The sequence below is a fragment of the Cervus elaphus genome, chromosome 24 (assembly GCF_910594005.1).
Source record: "Cervus elaphus chromosome 24, mCerEla1.1, whole genome shotgun sequence".
NCBI classification, from domain to species: Eukaryota; Metazoa; Chordata; class Mammalia; order Artiodactyla; family Cervidae; genus Cervus; species Cervus elaphus.
Window position 1 is genome coordinate 58,912,034 of NC_057838.1, and position 13,655 is coordinate 58,925,688.

At 44.0% G+C, this 13,655-nt stretch overlaps 1 protein-coding gene across 5 annotated transcripts in view; it reads left to right on the forward strand.

The window, feature by feature from the left end:
* Positions 1-6,517: 6,517 nt before the first annotated feature.
* Positions 6,518-13,655, forward strand: part of SFMBT1 (Scm like with four mbt domains 1) — a 116,131-nt gene continuing 108,993 nt past the window's right edge. Inside the window, exon 1 of one of the 5 annotated variants that reach the window (XM_043885897.1) lies at positions 6,518-6,662. The gene's annotated coding sequence lies outside the window, so the exon portion shown is untranslated. Of the gene's footprint in view, positions 6,663-7,065; positions 7,203-7,629; positions 7,890-8,747; positions 8,772-13,655 lie in introns of those variants that run through there. The other 4 variants (XM_043885895.1, XM_043885892.1, XM_043885893.1 and 1 more) reach the window with 4 other exon arrangements.

A 13,655-nucleotide genomic window follows, 5' to 3' on the forward strand; every position in this document is an offset into this window, starting at 1 on the left:
AGGTCTTGGAATTGGCCTCGCTGGGGTGAAGCCTGGGTGGCTGCTGCTTTTTCATGTGATATACAGAACAAGTCAGTAGAGGACCCCAGGGAATGAAGACTAAATGTCCCATCAAAGACATACACATTAGATAAAAGTACATATGAAAAAAGAAAAAAATGGGGACTTCCTTGGTGGTCTAGTGGCTAAGACTGCAGGCTCCCAATTCAGGGGTCCCAAGTTCAATCCCTGGTCAGGGAACTAGATCCCACATGCTACAACTAAGACCTGGTGCAGCCAAATAAAGAAATTTAAAAAAAAGTAAATATGAGTGTTTCTGTATTTACATATATATGTATGTGTGTGTTTTATATATATTTATATATACTTTTTAATATGTATGACCAATGGGACATTTATTATATATTATCATTTACATATTATACATTACACATTTCATATCACACATACATATTCCTGTACATTTAGTATTTCATCTTGTTTTATTATATGTTTTCATAGATCATATGTTATATTGCGCCTGCGCTAAGTCACTTCAGTTGTGTCCAACTCTTTGCAACCCTGTGAATGGTAGCCCACCAGGCTCCTCTGTCCATGGATTTTCTAAGCAAGAATACTAGAGTGGGTTGCTATGCTTTCCTCCAGGGGATCTTCCCAACTCAGGGATCAAACCAGCATCTCTTATGTCTCCTGCATTGGCAGGCAGGTTCTTTACCACTAGTGCCACCTGGGAAGCCCCATATGTTATATTACTAATTAATAATTAGGGATATTTCTAATACATTTATTACATAATATATATGCTGTTAACAAAGAGGAATGAAAACAGATGTCCACAGATGGACTTATACATGAATGCTCATAACAGTGTTATTCATAATAGCTTTAAATTGGAAAGGATGCAAATCAACAAAGGGACGGATAAACAAATTGTGGCATATCTGCACAATAGAATACTACACAGTAAGAAAAATGAATGAGCTACTGTTTCCTGTAACAATGTGGAGGGACCTCAGAATCATTATGCTGTATGAGACTACCAACTATATAATCCCATTTATATGAAATTCTAGAAAATGCAATCTAACCTGTAGCAACAAAAGCACATCCGTGGCTGCCTGGGGATATTGGCAGAGGAAGGGCTGGATTGCAAAGAGATGTGAAGAAACTTTTGTGGGTGATGAATATTTGTTTTTTTATTGTCATGATTTCTACATATATTCATGTGTCAAAACTAATTGAATTATTAAATATGTAGTTTATCGTACTTTAGTTATACTTCATCAATGTAAAAAAAGAAGCATTCTTAATCTCATTCCTTTTTAAAACAATACTATTATTCTTAATATGATATACCCCTTGTCCAAGGTAAGGAGCAGCGGCTGCGCTTTGCTGGAGCAGCTGTGAAGAGACACCCCACGTCCAAGGTAAGAGAAACCCAAGTAAGACGGTAGGCGCTGACAGAGGGCATCAGAGGGCAGACACACTAAAACCATAATCACAGAAAACTAGCCAACTTGATCACAGGACCACAGTCTTGTCTAACTCAATGAAACTAAACCATACTGTGTGGGGCCACCCATGACGGTAGGGTCATGGTGGAGAGGTCTGACAGAATGTGGTCCACTGGAGAAGGGAATGGCAAGCCAGGTCAGTATTCTTGCCTTGAGAACCCCATGAACAGTATGAAAAGACAAAATGATAGGATACTGAAAGACGAACTCCTCAGGTCGGTAGGTGCCCAATAACGACTGAGCGACTGAACTGAACTGAACTGATTTCTTTAATATCATTAAAATAATAATTTAATACTATTTTGTGAGGACCTAAGTGATGATATTCCATTGATAAAATGAATATTATTTAATGTTTTTAATTATTTTTATTTTACTTAAAAAAAAGATAGATGGTGCTTTTTAAATTAGCTGATTTTTTTATTTGGCTGCACAGCATGTGGGGTCTTAGTTCCCTGAGCAGGGACCAGATCTGTGTCCCCTGCAGTGGGAGTGCCGAGTCTTAATCACTGACTGCCACAGAAGTCTCTGAAAAGTATTTTAAAGTAGTATTTATCTTATCATTACTTCTTCCTTTTAAAATTTTTATGAATTGTATATGTTTACAATGCATGTCATATTTTACTAGATAGACTACTATGTGTGTATAAAATAATGATTTAAACATAAACATAATGGAAGGTGTATGCTCAAAACTTCACTGATGCAGATAAGATGTTTTGAAGACCAGTAGAATAGAGGTGCTGAATCCTCACTCCTTGGGCATTCTGTGTGATTAAAATAATATTGTTTAACCTGAGAAAAAGGAGCAGTTGACCATCAGAGGAAAAAAGGAATAATCTTCTGATACATGTAACAACATGATGAATCTCAAAAACAGACACAAAAGGGTATTACTCTATGATGAACTTTTGTAAGAAACAGACAACACTAACTATGGAGATAGAAATCATATCAGTAGTTGCCTGTGGGCAGGGCAATCACTGGAGGAGGACAGAAGGAACTTTCTGAGTGATGGAACTCTATGTATCTTGATTGTGGTGGTGGTTACCTCTGTCAATACTCAGAGACTACATACTTATAAAATGGGTGCATTTTATTGTATGCACATTAGACTCTCCCCAGGAAAAGAACATTGCAAAAAGCCTCATTGTGCAGGTCAAGGAAAGCACTTTTCGTCCTTGGTACCAGTCACTGCAAACTTTTATCGTTCAACTTTTAAATTGAGAGATTATTCACAAGGGCTTCCCTGGTGGCTCAGTCGGTAAAGAATCCACCTGCCAATGCAGGAAATGTGAGTTCTATCCCTGGGTCGGGAAGAGCCCCTGGAAAAGGAAATAGCAACCCACTCCAGTATTCTTGCCTGGGAAATCCCATGGACAGAGGAGCCTGGAGGCTACAGTCCAAGGGGGTGCAAGGGTCAAACATGACTTAGTGACTAAACTACCACCGCCGTTATTCACATACCTAAAATTCACCCTTTTAAGTAAAGTTTACAGTTCAGTAGTTTTTAGTATATCATGAAATTATGCAACCATCACTATAACTAAATTTTTAGCATTTCACCACCCCAAAGATAAATGCCATCTTTGTTTTCCCTGCATTGCTGAGTGCCCTTGGTCGCCTATTCTGTGCCCTTAAGCTCTTGTTAGCAGATAATAAGTTGAAGAGGCAAAAGGCTTAGGGAAACTAAATGGCCCAATAATATAAAATCGACAACATTGTGCTAATTCACTTTTTTTCCTTCATGAATTGGGAAAAGAGGGTAGTGGAGGTACAGAGAGATCCCTGGGCTTGTGACACTCAAGGATGGAAATGGGGTCAGGGGAGCCTGTGCTTTTCCCAAGGTAGGTGACTGGGGAAAAGCAAGCTAAGTGCCTTAGGTAGACAGAGAAGGAAGTGGAGAGATCTTGGGAGGCCTCCTGGAAGAGGTGGCTTTGGCCTATGCCAATTATTTTTCAAAATTCTGTTGTGCTTATAGTTGGCAAAGAGTATTTATGAACCTTACGGTGTTGGATTCTTAGAAGCCAGCAAGATAGGTGTCTTTATTTGCATTTTTATAAAGATGAAGAAATTGAGGCCCAGAGAGATGAAGGGTCCCATAAAGGATGTATTATTGGGGAATTTCCCTGGCAGTCCAGTGGTTAGGACTCCATGCTTCCGCTGCTAGGGACCTGAGATGAATTGCTGGTTGGAGAACTAGGATCCTGCAAGTCACATGGCATCGCCAAAAATGAATAAATAAAACTCAATTAAAATTTAAAATAGTGCCGCTCATAAATAAGCAATGACTCAATCTGAACTTGACCCCCAGTTGTGGGGAGAGAGAACCTTTTTAGGTGAAGTGGGCAAGGAAGACTTCTCTAAGGAGACCACCTTCTTAAAAAATACTGCAACAGTGAGATAGTGCCAACCATGTGAAGGGCTGTGCATGAGGTGGGATGGAGAATGTTCCAGGCAGTGGGAGCAGGGTGTGCAAGGGTCCTGAGGTGGGAAGGGCCTTGGCATACTTTAGCGATGGAAAGGTACAGGTGAACTGCAGCAAGCAAGACAGGTGAGTAGTCCTGGTGAGTTTGTAGGGTGACCAGAGCCAGTTTCAGAGGCCAAAGTAAGTCTTTTGACTTTTTCAAAGTGCAATAGGAAGCCCTGGGAGGCTTTTGAGTAGTGGTGTGCCATGATCAGAAGTCAATTTCCTCCATGCTCCTCTGGCACTGCCTCTGTAACTACCATCCGAATTTCTGAGCAGCAGAGGGGTTGAGGAGCTGACCCACCTAGTTTGTGTTCTAGTTCTGCCTCTCACTGAGTGATCTGGAAGCTCCCAGTTTGTTCTTTGTCCTTAAGAGCATGTCATGACCTATGCTGCGGGATGTTGCAAGGAGTAAAGTTTTCCTGTATGTGCACACATGCCCACACCTACACAGGGCCCTGCACAAGCCAGACTTTTTAAAAAATTTTCATTTATTTATTTTTGGCTGCGCTGGGTCTTTGTCGCTGCTGGTGGACTTCAGTGGCGGAAGGCTCAGTAGTTGTTGCGTGGGGCCTCAGTGGCATGTAGGCTTTTCCCAGATCAGAGATGGAGCTTGTGTTCCTTGCATTGGCAGGTGGACTCTTTTAACTACTGGACCATCAGGGGAAGTCCCAAGTCAGACTCCTAAATGCTGTTCCTTGTGGCGCTCTGCTCTTCCTGTTCCTCAGGGGTCATGAAGGTGAGCAGCAGAGAGAGGCTGGAGTCAATGAGGAAACTCACTTCTGTCTGAGTTTTAAAATATTTGGATAAATGGAAAGATAGCACATGTGCTGGTTGGGAAAATGAAATATTCTGGAATATCTGATCTGTTTAAATGAATTCAGAGGTTTAATGTAACCCTATGCAAAATCTCAATTTTTTGGAAATTTCAGTAACAAACAGCTGATATATACTGAGTATATATATGAATATATATGTTATATACACATACATATTATATGTTATATATACACACACACTATGTGCCAGTCATCATTTAGCTTGTGAGGCAGATGTTACTTTTATTCCCATTTTATAGACCAAGACCCTAAGTCCTGGGAATCATAAGCAACTTGCCAAGGTCACAGGACTGGTGAGTGTTGAAGCTGGATGATCCTGTCTCCAAAGTGAGCACTCTTAACTCCTGTATGATGATCCTAGAATGTATATGGACTTATACCATTCTGTTTATCAAGTGATAATTCTGAATGAAAGAAGACCCTATGAGGGGGGATTCTAGCCCTGCCAGATGTGAGAACCTATTTTAAAGAACCAGTATTTAACTCCACATGGTATTTTCTTAAACCAAAGTCTGTGAAAGGAAATGGAGAATTAAGAAATAGACCACCCAAAATCAAAAGCCTAGCATGAAAGTAGATTTTACTAAGGATAAGGGAAAAATTATTTAGTAAATGGTGATTGCATTAAGAACTGGTGATGATGGTGGTTACTTAAAATCCATATTTTACTCCCACACAGCAAAATAAACTTGCCATGGATAACCACCGAAGAATTAAAAATAAAATTTTAGAAAACTAGCAGAATGCAGACTATCAGATGGATGGAAAAAAGCTTTGTCAGCACTGAAGCAATTAAAAAATAAAAATAAAAAACGACCAGAATGGCAGATTGAATAAAACAAAAAAGAACAATGGACTGGGAAATATTTGGATCACTGATGACAGAGGAGTAGTATCTGCAACATAAAAAATTCTTATTCAAAATTAGAAGAGGTTCAAGTCCCCAAAAGACAAATGGGTGTGAACAGATTATTTACAGAAAGGGAAATTTAGGTAGTAAATGCATGGAAAAACATTTTAAAGTCACCTAAGAAATACTGAAGTAACCTCGAACTACCAGTAGACACTACTAAAATAAAGGAGGAGAAAAGATGGCATCCAATACTTAGAAATGTGTATTGAACTCTTTACACTTGTTTTTGGCAGGTGCAGAATGAGTGGGGCTGCTGTTTGGGAAGCTCTGTGGCACTGTGGGCTAAGATCATCCTGCTGTTCCCTAACCTTCCACCTGGTTATTCAACTGCCAGGAGTTTGTCTGAGTGCTGAACTAAGAGATATATTAGCAATTATCAGGGACCAAAATAGGCAATATTAGGGGACAGAGTGAATGAATGACGATAATTGCACACATGAAAAATGTGAACAAAACAAAAATGTTAGTGATGGTAGCAAACACAAAAGAGGATGTGTGGTTGCAACTATGTAAAGACTTGCATATAGGCGGAAGGTTTCATGTTTGAAAAGTTGCATTTTGTAGTAGTATTATGGATACTACTTCGTTCTTTTTGCATGTTTCTTCCTGGTTGTCATATTGTCTCTTCAGTGGCATTAAGGAAAAAAAAAAATCTAGATTCTAATCTAGCCAGTAGCGTGACTTTGAGCAACACTGTCTGTGAAGTAGGGTAATATTTCCCAGGGCAGTGGCTGAGGTCATTGGGAAGTGACTTGAGCCGCATTTGGCACCCCAGACCTCCTTCTTGCTGTGGGGGCGCCTCTTCCTTCCTGAAAGACAGGAATCATCAGAGTTTCTGTCAGAGACCTTCTCCCCGGGCCCGGGAATCCGGGCACTCCAGGGTTTCCGTGGTGCAAGGACTCCCTTCTGCAGGGAACTCTACAAAGCAGGTGGGAATCCTGGTGTCTCACTAGCACCTGCCCTCGCTGGGGGAAGGGGCGAGGTCGGGGAACACAATCGCCTGTGGGCAGCTCGGGTTTTGGGGCCGGCTTGTACCCACCTTCGACCTTCTGTCCCAGCCCGGCTCCCCCTGCTCTCCCGCCGGAATTCGGCAGCCGTCTTGTGCCCCCTCGCTGGGGCCCCGAGCGACAGGAAAACTAGGATTTACAGGGTGCCTCCTGCGGAAGCCCGGAGACACCCGGTGCGCCGGGGGCCCAGGGTCTGACTTCGCAGACAGGGGGCACTTGGGTGCTTTCCAGATCTCAGGGGACGCGCCCCAGGTCCTCGACGTGGGCCTGGCGGACGGACGCAGCCCTCTCCCGCGGCAACACGCGCCGATCTAGCATCCAGTTGTCGCTCCGTCCGTTCCTCCGCTAATGCCATCTTGCCGGAGGCTGTCACGTGCGGACGACAGCATCGCGCTTCACCTCGGACGCCAAAAACGACACCAGGACGCCACCAAGTTCCCTGGACTCCGTCCTCACCCCGAGGTGAGGCGCAGGGGCCCTTCTCTCGTCGTTCGGAGCAGGGACACGGTGGGCGCTGGGTCCCTGGGGCGCGTCTTCCCGTCGGGGACAGTCCGCTTCAGGCTGCAACGCCGTCGGGGGCCGGAGGCGCAGCCGTTAGCTCTGCACCATAGCCTCGAGGTGTCAGCTGTTAAGTTGTGGGCTGGGGGCACGAGGGGCCGGGGCGGCTGCCGGCGCGGGTCCCCGAGGACCCCCGTCCGCGGCCGCCTGGTCTCCAGTACTGACCCAGCTGGGCCGGATGACGAGCGAGCCTGCTCGGAGAGGCCCGGCAGTGGGGCGCCACGCGCGCCGCGCGAGGGGCGCGGGCTGCCGGGAGGAGCGCGGAATGGGGGGGGGGAGGAGCGCGGAATGGGGGGGGGGGGCGCGGGCGCATGCGCCTTGCGCCCGTGCCATATTGGAATGAGTCGGAGCGCGGAGCGCCGCCGCCGCCGCCTCCGCCGGAGCGCGGGTGGAGGGGGGCGGGGAGAGCTGCCGGCCGCCCCGCTCCGCGGAGCCCAGCAGGAAGGAGAGCGCGAGCGGGCGAGCGCGGGCGGCGCGAGCGGAAAAAGCTTCCGCGCGGGGGGACGAAAAGAAGAAAAGAAAGAAAGAAAACGAGCGCGAGAAGGGAAAAGCGAGCGATTGAGCGAGCGCGCGCGCGAAAACTCCCGGCAGGTAAAAAAGCGGGGCCGCCGGCTGGGCCTTCCCGCGCGGCGGCCTGAAGGGGCGGCGGCAGCGCCGGGGCGGTGGACCGCGCGGCGGCCCCTTCGAGGCGGCCGTGCAACTTTGCCAACGAAAATCCACCGGGAGCCGGAGGGCGGCGGGCGCGCGGGCTGAGGCGCCAACGGGCGGCGGCGGCACGTTGGGGGCGGGGGCGGGGCGGGGGGGGAGCGCGGCGCCCGCGCGCGGCCTGGCGCGGCCCCGCGCGCCGGCCGACCGGGCGGTAGGAGCGCGCCTGGGCGCCTCGTTGAGGCGGCGGCGGCCGGCAGTCTTGGGCTGACTCGCGCGGCGCGCGGCAGCCCCAGGGCGTGAAAGGAAAGTGGCCGGGCGGCGGTACCGCGGGAGCCCAAGTTCCCCGGCGCGCTGGGCCCCTGGCGCGCCCCTCCCCGCGCGTCCCGCGCTCCCTCCCGCCGAGCCCCCGCGGACCCGCCCCCCGGGCTCGCTCCGGGCCCGGGGCGCGAACCCGCAGCAGGACCCGGGGGCGCGCCGCCCGCGCGGCGATCTGAACTTCGCTGGGCCGAAGCGGCCGCGGCGAGATGGCTGAGCGTCTAGCGGCCGCCGCAACCGGTTGCTTCGGACCAGCGTATCGGAGTGCGCCGGGCCTCCCCAGCGCCGATCGAGCGGGCCGTGGGCTCGCCGGGAACCCGCTGCCCGACCCCAGGCGGACCTGCCGCTCCAGAGGTCCGTGACCGTTTCGATTTCTGTTCTTAAAGTCTCTTTTTGGACCCTGAAAAGGAGACTATGGAGAGGCGAGCCGAATGTCCTGAGAAGGCAGGCCTGCTTTGTGGGGAGCAGAAACGCCTTGTGAGAACGGAGATACATTCCCGCGGAAAGGATGTATGTTAAGTTTTTCACAAAATGTCAGCTGCTCACTGGGGTCTAAAACTGAGCCGTAAAGGACAGGTCACTTGCACGTCTTGTTATACACCGGCAGTGAGGCAGGACACTCTTGCCAAGGACAGGCTTTTTATTTAGTGAGGGATATTCCCAGCGGGTCTCTCAAAGCCGTGCGGGTGGGCTGCCCCGAGCGAGGTTTCGTGAGCCTACTTAGTCCTGAGAACCAAGAAACCATCAAAAAGATTGGAAAGGTCATAAGATGGATTTTATCAATCCCTGCAATGCCTTCTTCTCTGGAACCACATTTTTAAGATGTCACACTTGATTGCATCGCAAGTAAAATGCCTGAAAACGTACTTGTTCGTTTGTCGACCGTCTTGAGATGAGGAAGGAAGATGAGTGTACTCTTTGAGTACACTTTGGGGCCTGTCGGCCTGGTATTTTAAGGTATGTAGAAGCTTTCTAGGCCACAGGTAGATTCGGAGTTGAGATTTGTTTACAATGTCAGAAAAGTAACGGCTTGGTGGAAACGGGAGTGGCCCCAGATCAGGAAACAGTTCTGTTACTACTGTTGTCATTGACTACTGCCTTATCTTGGGTAAGTTTCTTTACAGATTTGTTTTTCTTTCTTTGCAAAATTAGTGGATGAATAGATGATCATTGTGTGTCCTTTCAGTTCTGAAATTTGGTGACTTTCTAAAGTGAAAGATTAAAAAATTTAGGTGTGTACTTGGAAAGGTTCTACAAGGAAGTACTCACAACCTGCATCTTTATTAAAATACATTTAGAAAAAAATACCTTGAGAGTTGTATCTTGGATGATTTTATGTAGCATTGTCTGGAAAGATAGTTACAAATGCATTTTAATATGTTTTGAAATTATGTATATATATTTATTTATTTATTGAGGCCTAATTTACAATAAGATCTTAATTTATGTACATAGAGTTCAGTGACTTTTTCACATGTATATGCACTGTAGCTACACTCAGATCAAGATATAGAGCATTTTCAGCTTCCCAAAGGGCTCTTTCTACATTCCTCCTTTTCAGTTAACACCTTCCCTCCCCCAGGGTGATACTGTACTGACTTCTGTCACCACTGGTGAGTTTTGCTTTATTTACAACACAACCCTTTTCTTGGTGAATGGGGGTAGTATTAGTAAACTGAGGAACAACACATCTGTTAACTGGAGTTATGGTCATGGTCATTTTCTCTATGATCCTCATGCTTTTTATAACAATTTTTGCGTTTTTATGCTATTTAAAATGACTAAAATTTCTGACCTGGGAGACCTCTTAGTCAGAAGGTCACTTCATTGAGGCAATACTGTGCATATTTGGATCTGTGGTTCTGGGAGTCCTTGTGGACATGGGCCCTGTATCAGTCTGCTACTTCCCATTTTTTGGAATGCAGGTATATTTGCAGACAGTAGGTTTAAAGGATGAATCATGAACTTTTCCCACAAGTCAGGTTTAAGTGTCAGTAGATGAATCAGTTCCTTAAAGCCTAGAATTTGCTGAGAAAATTAAATGAAAATTGATTTTTTTTAAGTTCACTGAATTAATGAATGTGGGCATAAAGCTTTAACAGCCTTTTAAATGACAGCAATTAACTTGATTTATATATGCAAGATATTCCCCTGGTTTGTCAGATCATTAAAACTCTAGCAGTGAAAGCAAAAATAAAAGAGAACTAAAAATTATGTCAGGTGGTTTTTAATTTTTGTTTGGTTTTTGCTTTTTGTGTTACACCTAGGAAGTTGGGCTTTTTATGTTTCCCACTAAAGCAAGAACTTGAGCAATTTACTTATCCTTCCCAAATGCCTTTTAGTATATTCTTGTACCCTTTCTTATTTCTGTTGCTAAAGGAGAGGAGTTTAGAGGTTGTAACTGAATTCTTGTTAGTTCTCACAAAGGCCTGTGTTTTTTACTGCAAGGCCATAGAAAGTTGAGAACTAAGTCCTGTGGTAGGGATGCATAGGGCATAGTCCACAAAGTTCAAAGATTTTATTTTGTGAAATGATTCTGCTGAATAATTCTGTTTTTCTGTGACTAAGTCAGACAGTTGGCCAAAAACTAAGCTGAATTTGCTACCCTAAGATTCATAGCATCATTAACAAAGAAAGTAATTCATCACTTAGTTATTATTGATCCACCCTTTTTTCTCCTTTCTTTCTTCCTCCCTTCCTTTTTTTGGTGGCTCTTTAGATTTCTTAGCTTTTGCACTATCAGATATTTAACTTAAAATTTGTTAAATTTTTGAGCGATGTAACTAGAGAGATGCAAAATGAGAAAACATATTAAAGTGAATTCCGTCTTTGCTATTTATTTTTCTGTAAGCTCTGATTTTTCTCTTTAAAAGTGCTTTTCTTCCCTATAATCTTGCTGCTTCTCTAGGGTACTTTTGCTTTCACAGTGGTAACTAGGCTGGCCTTTACTATAGAATGATGATGTAGAAGCTGCTGCCTTTTGACTCTTCGTGAAGTCTATAGAAAAGCTGAATTGTCCAAACTTCATCGGCCTTTTTATTATGACTTCATGTCATGTTCACATTAAATAAAGGAATACATCCAGAAAGCAGAAGACATAAGGCAGACACTGTGAATGCTAAATACTTTTTATTAAAGCTTTTCTCTCTTGTAAATTCTTAAAACTTTTCTTTCTGGAATTATTTGACTGTTACCCAGTGCTTCAGAATAATTTAAGTGAGAATGAAAGAACATGTAATCAGTAAATGGTATGGCTTTCTTATGGGAGAGTACTTTTATTTCTGTAAATAGACTTTGTTTTCTAACTGGAATGTTTTGTAATTGGAAAAAATATTTCTTTTTGTACATAGTTGTTACATTGGGTGAAGCTGTCTGGGGATTTTGATTACCTGGGAGATTTTGAACCATTATACTTCAGGGAGTGGGATTTTGGTATGACTCTATACTTCTTCAAATGGAATTGGCAAACAATTAAACATTGGAAAATATTTAAAATAGAAAGGATGTGGTCAGGTTGTTACAAGTTCGTTTTTAAGCTTTAGAGAGGTGGGAGAGAGGATAAGAAGGCAGGTTATTAAAAGAAAAATTATGACTTTACTGTAAAGGTTTTAATACGTTGGATTGTAAACCTTTGCCTGTTGCTCAAAGGCACCTAAAGATTTCTAATTATTTTCAAGTCTCTTTTACTTAAGAGTATGTTTATAAATTTATTCAACTCTTTGTATTTTTAAAATATTTTATATACATAGATATCTTTATTTTTATTTATTTGGCTGCACTGAGTCTTAGTTTGGGCATGTATATTCTTAATTGTGGCATGTGGGATCTAGTTCCCTGACCAGAGATGGAACCCAGGACCTCTGCATTGGGAGTGGAGTCTTAGCCACTGGACTGCCAGGGAAGTCCCTCTCTTTGTCTTTAGATCATTGCTCAGGGACATCATTAAAAAAAATCTTGTCTATATATTATCCTAAAGGTATTAGGTCCCTGCTGACTTCATGGTTTGATGGTTGAGTAACTTCAGAGCCAAGCACTGTGGATAACTGCTACATGGTGGCATTTCTAACATGGTGTATGACCTGCATGCAGGTTCCTTTCTGACTTTTTTGCTTAATCTGGAGAAAGGTTAATTACTAGACTGATTTGGGGTGGATCGGGCAGTTGACAGTTACCTGCTTCGTCTGGGAAAGTTAGTTCTGGGCTGAGATGACATTTGGAGAGGGTCTTAGATGAGAGATGGAGGATGGTTTGTCGGCAGTTACAAGTACAGGATGATTGTTTCTGGAATGACAACATGAGAGGACTGAGAAATTTAGCAATCATTAAAATACCTCAAGAATTTTTCCTGCTGAAAAATTCAGTTTAAAGTGTTAACCAGCAAGTACTTCGATTTGAATTCCAAATTATTGTAATATTTTTCCAGAATAGTTTTTATTTGAGGTGGCTGCTATGTAATATTTGCTCTGTGGTAATGCCACCTGTGCATTATCACTGATTTTCCATGTTAATTTCATGTTCATTTGGTGCCCAGACTAGTGCTTTCTTTCTCAGTTTTTGCTAGTGTTCTTTCTCGTTGATCAGTTCCTGTAAAACATGCATTTTCCGTGTTAAACATAGTATGTGTTACTTTGGAATCATAATTTTAAGCCGCTTTGGCTTATTTTTACTCATATCATTATAAAATAATCTTGGGGTGATCAGTGATAACGCAGATGCACTGAATATGTCATCTCTAGAACACAGTAATTAATAAGGAAGCAAGCTTACATTAATTTAAAAATATTTAATTTTGTAGGTTGTGATAAAATACACACAACATAAAATTTGCCATTTTAACGGGTACAATTAAGTGGCATTAAGAACATTCACAGTGTTGTGCAGTGATCACCACTGTCCATTTCTGCAACTTTTTCATCTTCCCAAACTGAAAATCTGTATTATTGACAATAACTCCCCATTCCCGCCTCCCTGCAGCCTCTGGTGACCAGCGTTCTGCTTCTGCTTCTGTGAATTTGACCGTCTGGCTGTCTCATATTAGTGGAATTTACAGTATTTGTCCTCTTGTGAGTGGTTTATTTCACTGAAGCGTAGTGTCCTCAAGGGTCATCTGTGTTGTAGCATGTGTATCAGAATTTCCTTTTGAGGAAATACATTCCCACAGCAGGTAAAATAGGTCCTGGAACCCTGTATATGAGGGTTTGTTACCTCCTTTGGAAGAACTTGGGTAGGTGCCAGCAGAACTGTGAGAACCAGATACCTTTTCCTTAGATATAGTTCTGACATACATGGTTATTGGAAGGAGAGAGGGATGGAAGCAGAATATGACAGCATAGAAGACAGGGAAAGTGTAAAGCAAAGGTTGCTACAGTCTTGGATTTTATTTGGATGAGGACA